This window comes from Chinchilla lanigera, unplaced genomic scaffold (genome assembly GCF_000276665.1).
Source record: "Chinchilla lanigera isolate Chin_1 unplaced genomic scaffold, ChiLan1.0 scaffold00113, whole genome shotgun sequence".
Lineage (NCBI taxonomy): Eukaryota > Metazoa > Chordata > Mammalia > Rodentia > Chinchillidae > Chinchilla > Chinchilla lanigera.
The window spans coordinates 935,971-947,738 of record NW_004955514.1 but is presented as its reverse complement, the minus strand read 5'-3'; the positions used below and the strand labels follow the sequence as shown (position 1 = coordinate 947,738).

Below are 11,768 nucleotides of genomic sequence, written 5' to 3'. Positions count from 1 at the left end.
GCCGCCTGTGCCGCGGACGCCGCGTCCCCGCCGCTGTCAGCACCCCGCGCCGGCCGTTCCTCTCAGTGGACGCGGGACCGCGCCGGCGTGCAGGGTGCGGGGCCCTGCGCCCTCGAGACCCTGCCCGACTGGCCCAGGGCCCCGCTGTACCGGGACTCCTGTGCACCTCGAGACCCCTGCGCGGTCTGGGACCCCCGTGCACCTCGGGGACCTCCCTCTCCCGTGTACCTCGGGAGCCCCGCGCGACCTGGGATCCCCGTGCACCTTGGGACCCTCTTGTGCATCTCGGGACCCCTGCGTGCCCGAATGCCCAGCACCTTAAGGCTCCCCGCGTGCCCCACGACCCCCTCCGGCCAGCCCGGGCGCCCCTCGAGCTCCAGCGCCTCAGCGTCCCCCGACTTGTCCGAGTCGGCAGGAGCGCTGTGAGGGGCCGCACGCTGCCACTTGTTGAGTCAGCTTTGCCTGTCTCCTTTGCGACCTGTCGCATGTCGCCGCACTGGGCCAGTGGGCCGCAGCTCTTTCTGGGGCTCACGTGTTTTGTCATTTTGTAGCCTAGAGAAGGAGGAAGTTTGACGAGATTCTACGGCACAATAGGGGAGGCCCGAGGGTGGACCCAGACCACGTGGGATTCCCCCCACGACCTGTGGAAGGCGACGTGGAAGAGGATTCCGAAGCTACTTTCCTGCATAGACTGGAGGGATGTAAGTCGCTTTAAGAGTGTCCCTGCGAGTGGAGGAAGGAGCGTTAGATGTGTACAAGTTTACTGTTCCTGTTGGCTAATTCCTTACTGTAGATTGGGATTCTAATCTAAGTACAGTTGAAGATCAGAGGTTTTAACACTCCACGTGCATTAAATTGACTTTCTTGACTGCATTTCATCATGGAGTGAATCTACTTTAAATCTATGCTACTTTTTTGGTTTGTTTTCTGTTGCTTTTTGCAGTGCTGGGAGATGAATCCAGGACCTTTCTGGAGCTGGTCAGTGCACCTCTGCTGAGCTGCACCCCAGCTCTTTTATTTTTTAAGCTTAAAACAGTACTTCTTGGGCTTGTGATAATCTCTTAGCTCCGAGAATTTACAAAGATGAATTAATTGGACATGCTGCAGTTTCACATTGTGTAAGAAATTTTAAGTGGTGCAGACTGATTCCACCTCAGACACAGCTGTCATTGTCACTTGTATCCCTGATGAAAGTGGGTCCACGAAAGGAAGTGTGGCCTCTTCCTCTGAAGGTAGAAGGTTGGGAAACTTGATTTTGAAACTCCAAATACTGTTCCAAAGTGGAGACTGAAGTTGTTTGGACGCAGTGACTTTTCTTTGAATTGAGCTAGTCGGTACAGGAGTTCTTTCAGACAGTTCTTACCTAGATCATTTGCCATTGTTCCCTCCTGAGTGTTGGGCCTTGGAAATTGTGACACGTTTCTAGGGCTTGATAGATGATTCTCCTGCTGTCTGTGGACTTAGAGCTTGGTTCTGGAATTCATCCTTTTAGTGAGCTCTGTGATGCCACTTTGAGGGTTTCGCTGCCTGGCTTGGCAAGTGACATGGTAACAGTTGCCCATGTGGGTGGATCGTTAGGTTTTTTTTTTTCCTTAGATTGTATTGGGACCACAGAAAGCACAGAGAAAATGCGAGAGCACTCATTTTTCAAGTGGATGCACTGGGACCTTTCTGCTTAGAGATGTTTGCTCATGTGCGCTTTTGCGCCCAGGGAACAAAAGAGTAAGGAGGCTTGAGAATATGTTTTACAGGTCGAGAGGAAAACCAAGAAAATCCTTATTTTTCACTGGTGCATTGCAAACATTGAAAAAATGTTTATAAAAAGCAAATTTAGAATTATGTTTTACGTAAACCCTTTCAACATTTTCTATGATGATGTTTCTTTCTTTTTTTTTTGGTACCAGGAATTGAACTCAGGACCTTCTGCTTGCCAGGCAGGCGCTTGCGCCGCTGAGCTATATCCCCGGCCCTGTGATGATATTTCTTAAAAGGGAAAGTGGCTTTCCCAGCCTTTTAAGCATTTGATATAAGTAAAAAAGGTGAACGATTTATACAATCTGAAGAGAAACCAGAGTATGCATTTGATATAAGTAATCATAATTTAAACATGTCCCAGAGACTTGGGTACCTTCACATGTGTTACTGCATTTAATTCCTTGAGGCCTCATAAAGTGTGGGCAGTTCCTCCTTATTTTGAGTTTTCAGGAAGCTCAGGGCCAGCGGGAGAGAGATGAGCTCTGTGTGCAGGATAGCCAGAGTCTGGGCCTGTAGCTTCCATCCAGTGCTCAAGGCGAGGTTGGACAGGGCCAGGCGTTTTCTAGCGTGTGTCTGTGCTCACTGGTAGACAGGTGATGGCAGTCATTTCTATTTTAAGATTTGAGTTTCTTCTCCTTTGGATTGCAAAGGTAACACTTCAAGCATGGTTTCTATATACTTAAAGAAACAGACTTTATTTTTTAGAGCAGTTTTAGGTCCTCAGCACAGTGGAGCAGAAGACAGAGAGTCCCATCTACTCCTTAAACCTGCACAGGCCCTGCTGCTTTCCCAACTGGGTGGCCTGTATAAAGCAGTTGAGACTTTCGTTAACACATCAGTATCACTGAAGTCCATATGTGACATTAAAGTTCACTCTTGATGTTTTATGATTTTTGACATGTTTTATGATTTTTGACAAGCGTGTAATGATGTTTACCTACCACTAGTTATTTCTCCCATTACATATATTACCAGATAGTTCACTGTCCTAAAAATGCCCTGTGCTGTATCTCTCCTTCACTCAGCCCTGGCAACTGCTGGCCTTACCGTCTCTGTGGTTCGCCTTTTCCAGAATGTCATAGTTACAGTCATGTATGTAGTGTTTTCAGGTTAGCTTCTTGCACTGAGTAATAGGCATTTAATTTTTTTCCATGTCTCTTCATGGTGTCAGCTCTTCTCTTTGTAGCGCTGCATAACACAGCTCATCCATTCCTGTGTTGAGGGCATCTTGGCAGCTGCCAGGTTTGGGCGGTTATGAGTGAAGCTGCTGTGTATATCTGTACATAGATTTTGGTGTGGACAGAAGTTGTTAGTTCCTTTGGTTAAATGCCAGGGAGCATGGGTTGTGTGGTGAGAGTAAGTTTCCTTTTGTCAGAAACTGCCACATTGTCTTGGCTGCACCATTTCTCCTTTGCGCCAGCAGTGAATTCGAGTTTCTGTTGTTCTTTGTCTTTCTCGGCCTGTGGTGTCAGGGTTCTGGGTGGTGGCCGTTCTAGTAGTATGCAGTGGAGCCTCAGTGTGCTTTAATTGTATTTCCCTGGTGACATCTGATGTGGTGCGGGGTATCTTGCCATACTAGACTTTTTTGCCGTCTGCAGATCTTTGGGCCTTTTTTTTTTGAATTGGAGATTGAACTTGGAGCCTTTGTAGTGAGCTATTTTCACCAGCCCTTTTTTATTTTTATTTATTTTGAAGTAGCGTCTTGCTAAGTTGCCCAGCCTGGGTTCAAAGTGGCAATCCTCCTGCCTCAACCTCCCAGAGTGTTCCATTTTTTATTTTTTATTTTATTTTATTTTTGGTTTTTCTCCGGTACCGGGAACCGAACTCACGACCTTGTGCTTGCCAGGCAGGTGCTTTTGCCGCTGAGCTAAATCCCCAGCCCCTTGTGTTCCATTTTTTAATGTTCTTTTTTTTCCTTACTGAGTTCTAAAAGTTTTGTGTATTTTGGGTAACAGTCCTTTATCAGATAAATATTTTGTAAATGTTTTCTCTTAGTCTATGGCTTGTCTTTTTAGTCTTTCATTCTTTCTTTCACAGAGTAGAATTTTTTATTTTTATTTTTTTGTGGTGCCAGGGCTTGAGCTCAGGATGCTCTAGGCTCCATCCTCAATTGTTTTTATGTTTTTCATGTTTTTTTGAGACATGATCTCACTAAGTTGCTCAGGTTGTCCTTGAACTTGTGATGCTCCTGTCTCAGCCTCCCAGGTAGCTTAGATTATAGATGTGTGCCACTGTGCCAGTCTGTAAAAATTTTTAATTGTAATGTAGCCAAATTACCAGTTTTTTAAAATGGATTGTGCTATTGCTGTTGTAGCTACAAAGTCATTGCCAAAGCCAAGATTACCTAGAGTTTTCTCCTCTTTTACCTTTTAGCATTTTTATAGTTTTTCAGGGTACATTTATGTCTGTGATCCATTTCAAATTGATTTTTGTGAAGGGTATACGGCCTGTGTGTAGATTAATTTTTCCATATGTGAATATCCAGTTCTAGCTCTGTTTATTAAAGACTTTTCCTTGTGTTACGTTTGCTCTTGTATCAAAGATGAGTTACCTTTGTGCATCCATTTCTGGACTCTTCCTGTGATGTGGATCTACCTTCCTTTTGCTAATGCTGCACTGTCCTTTTTTTTTTTTTTTTTTTGGACCAGGATGATTTACTTTTATATTAATATTTAAAATTTTCTTTTTTGATTCAGTGGTAAATTTTTTTTGGGACCAGGAATCAAATTCAGGACCTTGTATTTGCCAGGGAGGTGCTTGTGCTGCTGAGCTATATCCCTGGCCCTTTTTTGTCTTTTTGAGACAGGGTCTCACTATGCAGTTCAGGGTGGCCCGAAGCTCAGTTTGTAGCCCAGGCTGGTCTTGACCTTGCAGTGATCCTCCATTTCTCCTCCCTCAGCCTCCAGAGTGTTGGGATTATAGGTGAACGCCACCAGGCCTGGCTTTTTGCACTGTCTTGATTGCAGTGGCTTCACAGTGAGTCTCAAAGTTGGGTAGTGCTAGGTTTCCAACTTGATTCTCCTTTGATATTGTGCTGTCTATTCTGTCTTTTGTTTTTGTATATAAACTTTATAAACAGTTTTTCAATATCCATAAAATAACTTGCCAGGAGTTTGATTGGTGGTGTCAACTGAAGTTAAAGTCCTTTCAGAATTCACAGGTTGAAACCTAATCTACAGTGTGACAGTGTTTGGAGGTGGGGGGCTAGGAGGTGATTAGATCACGAGGGGAGAGTCTTGTGGAATGGGATTGGTGCTTTAGAGAAGAGATGCCAGAGAGCTCCCTTGCCTCTGCACCTTGTGAGGACACAAAAGGTGGCTGCCAGTGAACAGGAAGGCCCTCAGCAGACACCACGTCTGCCAGAGTTGCGAGCTAGGACTTCCTGTTGCTGGGTGTGGTGGTGCATACTTGCATTCTTATCACTTGGGGACCCTTAGGTGGGAGGATTGAAAGTTTGAGCCCAGACTAATTCAATGACTTAGTAGGACCCTGTCTCAAAAAATAAAATAAGCAAAGCATAACAATACACAAACAAGGGCTTGAGATATAGCTCAGTGCAGAGGCCATGAGTTAGTTCCCATTATTACTAAAAAAAAAATAGTTGTCTGTCAGCCGTCCAGTGTATGGTGTTGTTAAAATAGCTTGAACAGATGAAATTTGTCATTTCACTGAATGGTATAGATCCAGTCTGTATAACATTGAGTCTTCCTGTGCACTGTCATGGAATCTCTCTCCATGTATTTAGCATGTCTTTGATTTCTTTTGTCAGAATTTTGTAGTTTTCTTTGTATAGATCTTGCACAGGTTTTTTTTTTTTTTTTTGGTTTTTTTCCGGTACCGGGAACCGAACTCACGACCTTGCGCTTGCCAGGCAGGCGCTTTTGCCGCTGAGCTAAATCCCCAGCCCCTCTTTTTTTTTTTTTTTTTTTGGTTTTGGTTTTTCTCCGGTACCGGGAACCGAACTCACGACCTTGCGCTTGCCAGGCAGGCGCTTTGCCGGTGAGCTAAATCCCCAGCCCCCCCCCCAGCCCCTCTTGCACAGGTTTTGTAAGATTGTTGTAAACCCCAGTCATTTTTTTCCATGTTGATGTAAGTGGTCTTGTGTTTTTATTTCAAATTCCACTTGCTCATTGCTGGCCATTGGGTTGAGAAGTTTCTTCTCCTCAGAAGTCTGCTTGTGCTGTTACAGTAGGATCCCTGACCTGGGTGTGCTTGTTTCCCTGTGCTGTCATGCCACAGGCTTCTGTGGCCCCCAAGGAGTGGGGCTTTCTCTCCCCAGCATGTGGCAGAGAGTTCTGCAGGACATCAGTCGTTAGCCAGTGCAATTCTGACCCTTATACCCTTATACTCAGCTCCTGTCGGCCAGTGCAGTTCTGACCCTTATACCTGGAGACCACATCAGGCCCCACAGGTTTAGGGTCCAGGACTGTCCCTACAGCACACCCACTCGCAAGTTGGCCTTGGTGTCTTCTGACTACCTAGTTACCAATTAAAATTCTCACAGTCCCTTCTCAGGTTTCATTAATTTGCTAGGATGACTTTCAGTACTCAGAAAACACTGTGCTTAGATTTACTGGTTTTTTGCTTCTTTAGAGGGGAACCAGGAATATGGAAATCAGGACCTTATGCTTGCCAGGCAGGCACTGTGCTGCTGAGCTATATCCCTGGCCCTACTGGTTTAACACAGAGGATATTTTATTTTATTTTTCTATGAGACAGTTTCACTATGTAGTTCAGGCTGGCTCTGAACTCACTTTGTAGCCCAGGCTGGCCATGAACTTGCTGTGATCCTCCTGCCTCAGGCTCCCAGGGGCTGGGATTATAAGCATGTAACGCTTCACCTGATTATCATGGGTATTTTAAAGGATGCGGATAAACAGCTAGGTGAAGAGGTGCTGGGGCCAGGTCTGGCAGGGTCTGGAGCACAGAGTATCTGACTGTGGCGCAGGGTGCACTGGCCTCCTGTACACGGACAGCTGCTTCTCTGCCTGCCTAGGAGCCTCCATGTGCTCAATAGTCCAGAGGTTCTTGAATCCTGGCCTCTCGGGCCTTTTAGAGACATCATTGCAGATTAGAGCATGGATGACATGTTGAATTGTGACTGTACACAGAGATGCTGGGCCAGTGCTGATGGCGGGTGGGGAGGCCAGCATGGCCTCTGCCAGTGTCCTCAGCATGCCTTCTGCAAGGGCCTTGTGCAATGTCACAGAAGGTGTTACTTGATGAGAATTAAAGATCAGTATGTCAGACCACTGCAGTAGTGAATGCCTATAATCCCAGCTATGAGGAGGCTGAGGCAGGAGGATTGAAAGTTGAAGGCCAGCCTGAACAATTTCGTGAGGTTGTCTCAAAACAAAAAGGCTGGAGATGGAGCCAAGTGGTAGAATGCTTGCCTGGTAAGCTGTGAGATAGCAGTGTGGGCACGGGGAAGCTCTGGCTAGCTGGGCTGTGACTCAGGCAGGCTCGTTTCACTGCACAGCCCCTACCGCCTATGAGACTGAGGACGGAATATGGGGCCCTCTGTGTGCCTGGCCCTTTATTGGTATTGTTACTGTTATTATTTTGAGACAGAATCTTTCAAAATTGCCCAGGTAGGACTCAACTTGCAAGCCTCCTGCCTCAGCCTCCTTATACTGGGATTACAGGTGTGTGCCACTATGCCTGGCTACAACAGGCTCTTCGTGCAGTGCTCAAAACCTGTCTTCCTCACTTCATGCTTTAGGAGCCAGACTGGAGGAGAAGTAGTTCCTTCAGAGTGCAGATTTAAATTCAGAGCTTGTTCCAAGGCTCTGGCTTTAGAGGTGCAGGCAGGCACTGTGCAGAGGGTGTTCCTCCACCCTTCCAGCTCATGCTTCTCTGGAGCCAGGTGTCCACAGATGCATTGTGCAGCAGATCCTGCTGGATTCTCCCCAGTGTCAGGCAGTTTGCTGTTGGAAGGGCCAGGATGAATTCTGTAAGCAAGACCCCTGCAGTGAGGCGGTGCTGATGACCCCCCCAGAGCTTGAGTGGGGCATGGGGTGAGAGACCTGGGGGGACCCAGCTGGCAAGTGGAGAAGACCAGGGACTGTGGTGTGCAGTGAGAGCCAGAAAGAATAGCCGGAAACAGCGTGATCTTTGGCCTCAGAGAGAGAAGCGAGGCACCAGCACAGCAAGTTGAAAGAAGAGCTGAGGAGGCGCCGTACCTGAATAGAGGTCACAGTGTCACTGGAAGGGTAGGAAGATGGAGCTGAGGGCGCATCCTAGACAGTGGAACACTGAGAACAGCAGAGTAGAGACACAGAGTGTTCTTCATCACTTCCCTCATCGCTGGGACAAAATGCCTGACACCCAGAGGTTATGGGAGAGGTTTGTTTTGGCTCCTGTTCCCGTCCATGGCTAGCTTGCTCCAAGGCTGCATGGCCTGGTAGACGGGCAGGAGGAGAGCTGCTCAGGGCACACAGGAAGCAGACTGAAGGGAAGAGCTGGAAGGAGCTGGACCCTTTCATGTCATGCCCACATGTCCTGCCTTTTTTGACCAGACCCATTCCTCACTACAAGTCACTGGGGAGAGGGCTGGGACGTATCCACAGCCAGTAGCCTCCTGATCTCCAGGCCAGGACCTGCTGGAGGCTCCTGTATGCTTTCCATGGAAAGCCAGCTGGGTGTCTGGGCATGGGTTTTGTGGGTTCCCCTCACTGACCCATTCAAGCCTGACCTAGGACCTGGGGACTCTGAGAGAAGAGCTCCCACTAGGTGGAATGTTTGCATATGAAAAAAGGAGGGATTGGGAATTCAGCCACAAGCCTCTGTCTGTGGCTTAACTGGGGGTGCTCTGTATAGGAGCTCATGTCCAGGACAGCTCCAGAGAGCCCCCACAGCACCTTCCTCAGTGGAGAGTGGAGGAGGCCATGGGGAGCACAGGGAACAGTGGCAAGCAGTTGCTTTCCCTTTGGCGTCAAGCGCTGAGGAGGAAGCAGGGCTGAGTTGCGGGAGGCGGGACCTCTGCCGGGGTGGAACACACAGTGGCGTGGTCTCACACCCGCACCGTGGTGTGGTGAAGCACACACAGCTTGTTATGGGTGAATGATGTTCCCCCAAACCATGTGTTGAAGGCCTGTCCCCCAGAACCCCAGCATTGACTTTACTGGAAATGGGGCTGTTGCCCTTGTACTTAGTGAGGCTCTGCTGTAGGTGGTGGCCATGGTCCATGCTGATGTGTCCTTGTGAGGGGGACAGGTGGACACAGATGGGGAAGGGGAGAGCAAGTCCCCACAGCCTTCAGGGGGCTGTTCCAAGCCACGCATTTATTGAGACACAGTCATGGCTCTGTAAATGCTCTTTTTTTTTTGGTCTTTTTGAGACGGGGTCTTGCTATGTAGTTCAGACTGGCCTTGAACTCACTTTGTAGCCCAGGCTGGACTTCAACTCACAATAATCCTCCTGCTTCAGCCTTCCGAGAGCTGGGATTACAGGCATGTGCCACCATGCCCAGCCTGTGAATGTTCTTGCTGACTCCATGTAATAAGTCCTTTTTTGGGGGGGTTTGGGTACTGGGAATCAAACTCAGGACCTTGAGCTTGCCAGGCAGGTGCTGCACCACTGAGCTATATCCCCAGGCCTACCCGCCCCCTTTTTTGAGACAGAATCTCATTATGTAGTTCAAGCTGGCTTTGAACTCACTATGTAGCCCAGCTGGCCTCAGACTTGTGGTGATCCTCTTGCCTCAGCCTCCTGAGGGCTGGGATTACAGGCTTGTGCCACCATACCTGACTTCCATATAATCAATTTTAATTAAAGAAAAGTAGAACCCACTTTGATGCCTTTTTGGTGTGTGAGTCCCCAGGGGATGAGGTCCCGGGGACCTTGGTATGGGGTGAGTGGAGGGTGTAGGAGGGTCTGGGTCTGCTGAGGACTTGGGTTCAGGCCTGAGCCCAGGAGGGCTCCTGGGGTAGAGTGCTGGGATCAAGGTCTGCAGAGGCCAGGCTGCCGTGGGGAGTCAGGAGGAGCAGGCTGGAGGATGGGGATGAGGTCCCTGCTGTAAAAGATGGAGATGGGCTGTGAACTGGGCCATTTTATGTGGGGAGACTAGTCTGGGGTCAGCTGGTTGGCTGGGGGCTGTTGTGCCTTTTGAGACTCCGAAGATGAGGTCCTCAGCTCCTGCAAGCACCCTGGGAGCCCAGGGCCCACCTTCCCCTAGAAGCCAGCTCTCTCTTACCTGTCCTTCTCCCTACATCCACCTCAGTAGGGTGGACTTCCTGCTGGTTCTCTCTCCTGGCACCTCCTGCTCAGCTTGCTGTTTCAGTCTCCTTGTTGCCCCCTCACGGAGCTTCTCTGTCCCTCTAAACAGGCCATCCCGCCACCAATGGCCCCTCCCTGGCTTCTTCCTGCTTACTGCTGTCTGTCACTGTGTCTGGTCTCATTTTCTGCCTTCCGTCTGTACATCCTCTGGCCCTGGCCTGTGTCACCCCAGGACCCTGCCCAGAGCTACACTATGTGCTGTCCTGGTGGTTCTGTTTCTTGGTAACTGGGGACTGGTTTGGCATTGTGGGTTGAATTGTGTCCCCCTCCAAAAGCTGTATTGAAGTCCTAGCCCCTAGCACCTATAAATGTGACCTTATTTGGAAGTAGGATCTTTACAGATGTAATTTATAAACCAAGATGAGGCTGTGCTGGGTGAGGATGGGCTCTGATCCAGTCACCAGTGTCCTAAGAAGACAGGCTCTGGAGAAGGTATGTAACCATGCAGCGGAGATGCAGCTGTACCAGTGTGTGCCAAGGGGCATCAGCCTTCCCAGGGGCTGCTGGGGCTCGAGTGCCAGAACTGAGAGGACAGTCCCACTCCCCCAAGCCCTCAGTGTGGCAGCCTTGGGAACAGAGTGGATTTGGACTCAAGTGTTAGTGACCACTTACTTCAGTGCTGTACCTTCCTCCACCTTGGAGGAAATCTGTGTTGTGCACTGGGTTCTGATTGCTCCCAGCTCTGCCCTCAGCTTCTGGTAGAAGGAGGGGCTGCTGGCACCTGGCATAGTTCTGTCACTTCTGGTTGAAGTGCTGGGCATGGGACCCTGAGTCTGCGTTGTCTGCGCTGAACTGTCCTGCAGCACATGAGGTGCTGTGTGCACTTTGCATGGGCCTGTAGGTTGTGCTAGGCATGGTCTTTCCTGTGAATTGGTCAGCTGGCAAGTTCCTCCTAAGCATGTTCACTAGGGGTTTTTTTATTTGTTTGTTTTTTTCAGACAGGGCCTCACTGTGTAGCCCAGGCTGGCCTTAAACTCATGGAGATCCTCCTGACTCAGCCTCCCAAAGGCTGGGATTATAGGTGTGTACCACCATGCCTGGCACAGTAGGTTTTGAATATCTGTCAGTTAGGGTTGACAAGATGGTGGTTCTGCATTTCCTTGCTGTTCTCTTTACTGAGATGCAGCTCTTCCAGATGTCTGTGTGTTGTGTCATCATGGACAGTGGCGCAGTCAGGGAAGTGATGCCAGTGTCTCCTCGTGCTTGGTCAGATTTTGGGGTCGTTTTTTTGTGTCTGATTTCTGATCCATGGTTATGTATTGTACCTGGTCCCCTCCAGTGAAGACATGGCCTTGCTCTGTCCTTCTGTGACTGCAACGCTGCTGTAGGCTGATTACTGGTTTGAGGAGGCCTTGCTTGGTTTATCTGACATTTCCTCCTGACAGGTCCATGCTGTCTTCCTTTGTCAGGACCTCACAGCAGGCTGTGTCCTCTCCAGCTGCAGTCTTCCTGGGCCACCCTCCTGAGTACTGAGCTGATAGGCATGTGCCTCTGTTCCTGGCTAGGGGGTGGATTGTCAAACTGCCTGTTCCATCTACCTTTGTAGTTGGCACCGTGTTGTAAGGAAGTACTTTCCTTTCTCCTGTATACTCTACTGATTTTCACAGCTGACGATGTGGGTGTGGGTTTGGGGATCATCACGTCCCTCTGGAGTGATCCACTCCGTCACCATGTGCTGCTTGTCAGTGGCACCTTTGTCCTCCTTGGCACCTGGCCTTGCACGCTGCATCCCAAGG

The 11,768-nt window shown here is 49.1% G+C and overlaps 1 protein-coding gene across 1 annotated transcript in view; it reads left to right on the top strand.

Moving 5' to 3' along the window:
• The first annotated feature begins 9 nt into the window (after positions 1-9).
• The window catches only part of Fam53a (family with sequence similarity 53, member A), a 30,386-nt gene continuing 18,627 nt past the window's right edge, over positions 10-11,768 (top strand). Inside the window, exons 1-2 of the mRNA XM_005408700.1 lie at positions 10-94; positions 552-701. The gene's annotated coding sequence lies outside the window, so the exon portion shown is untranslated. The remainder of the gene's footprint in view (positions 95-551; positions 702-11,768) is intronic.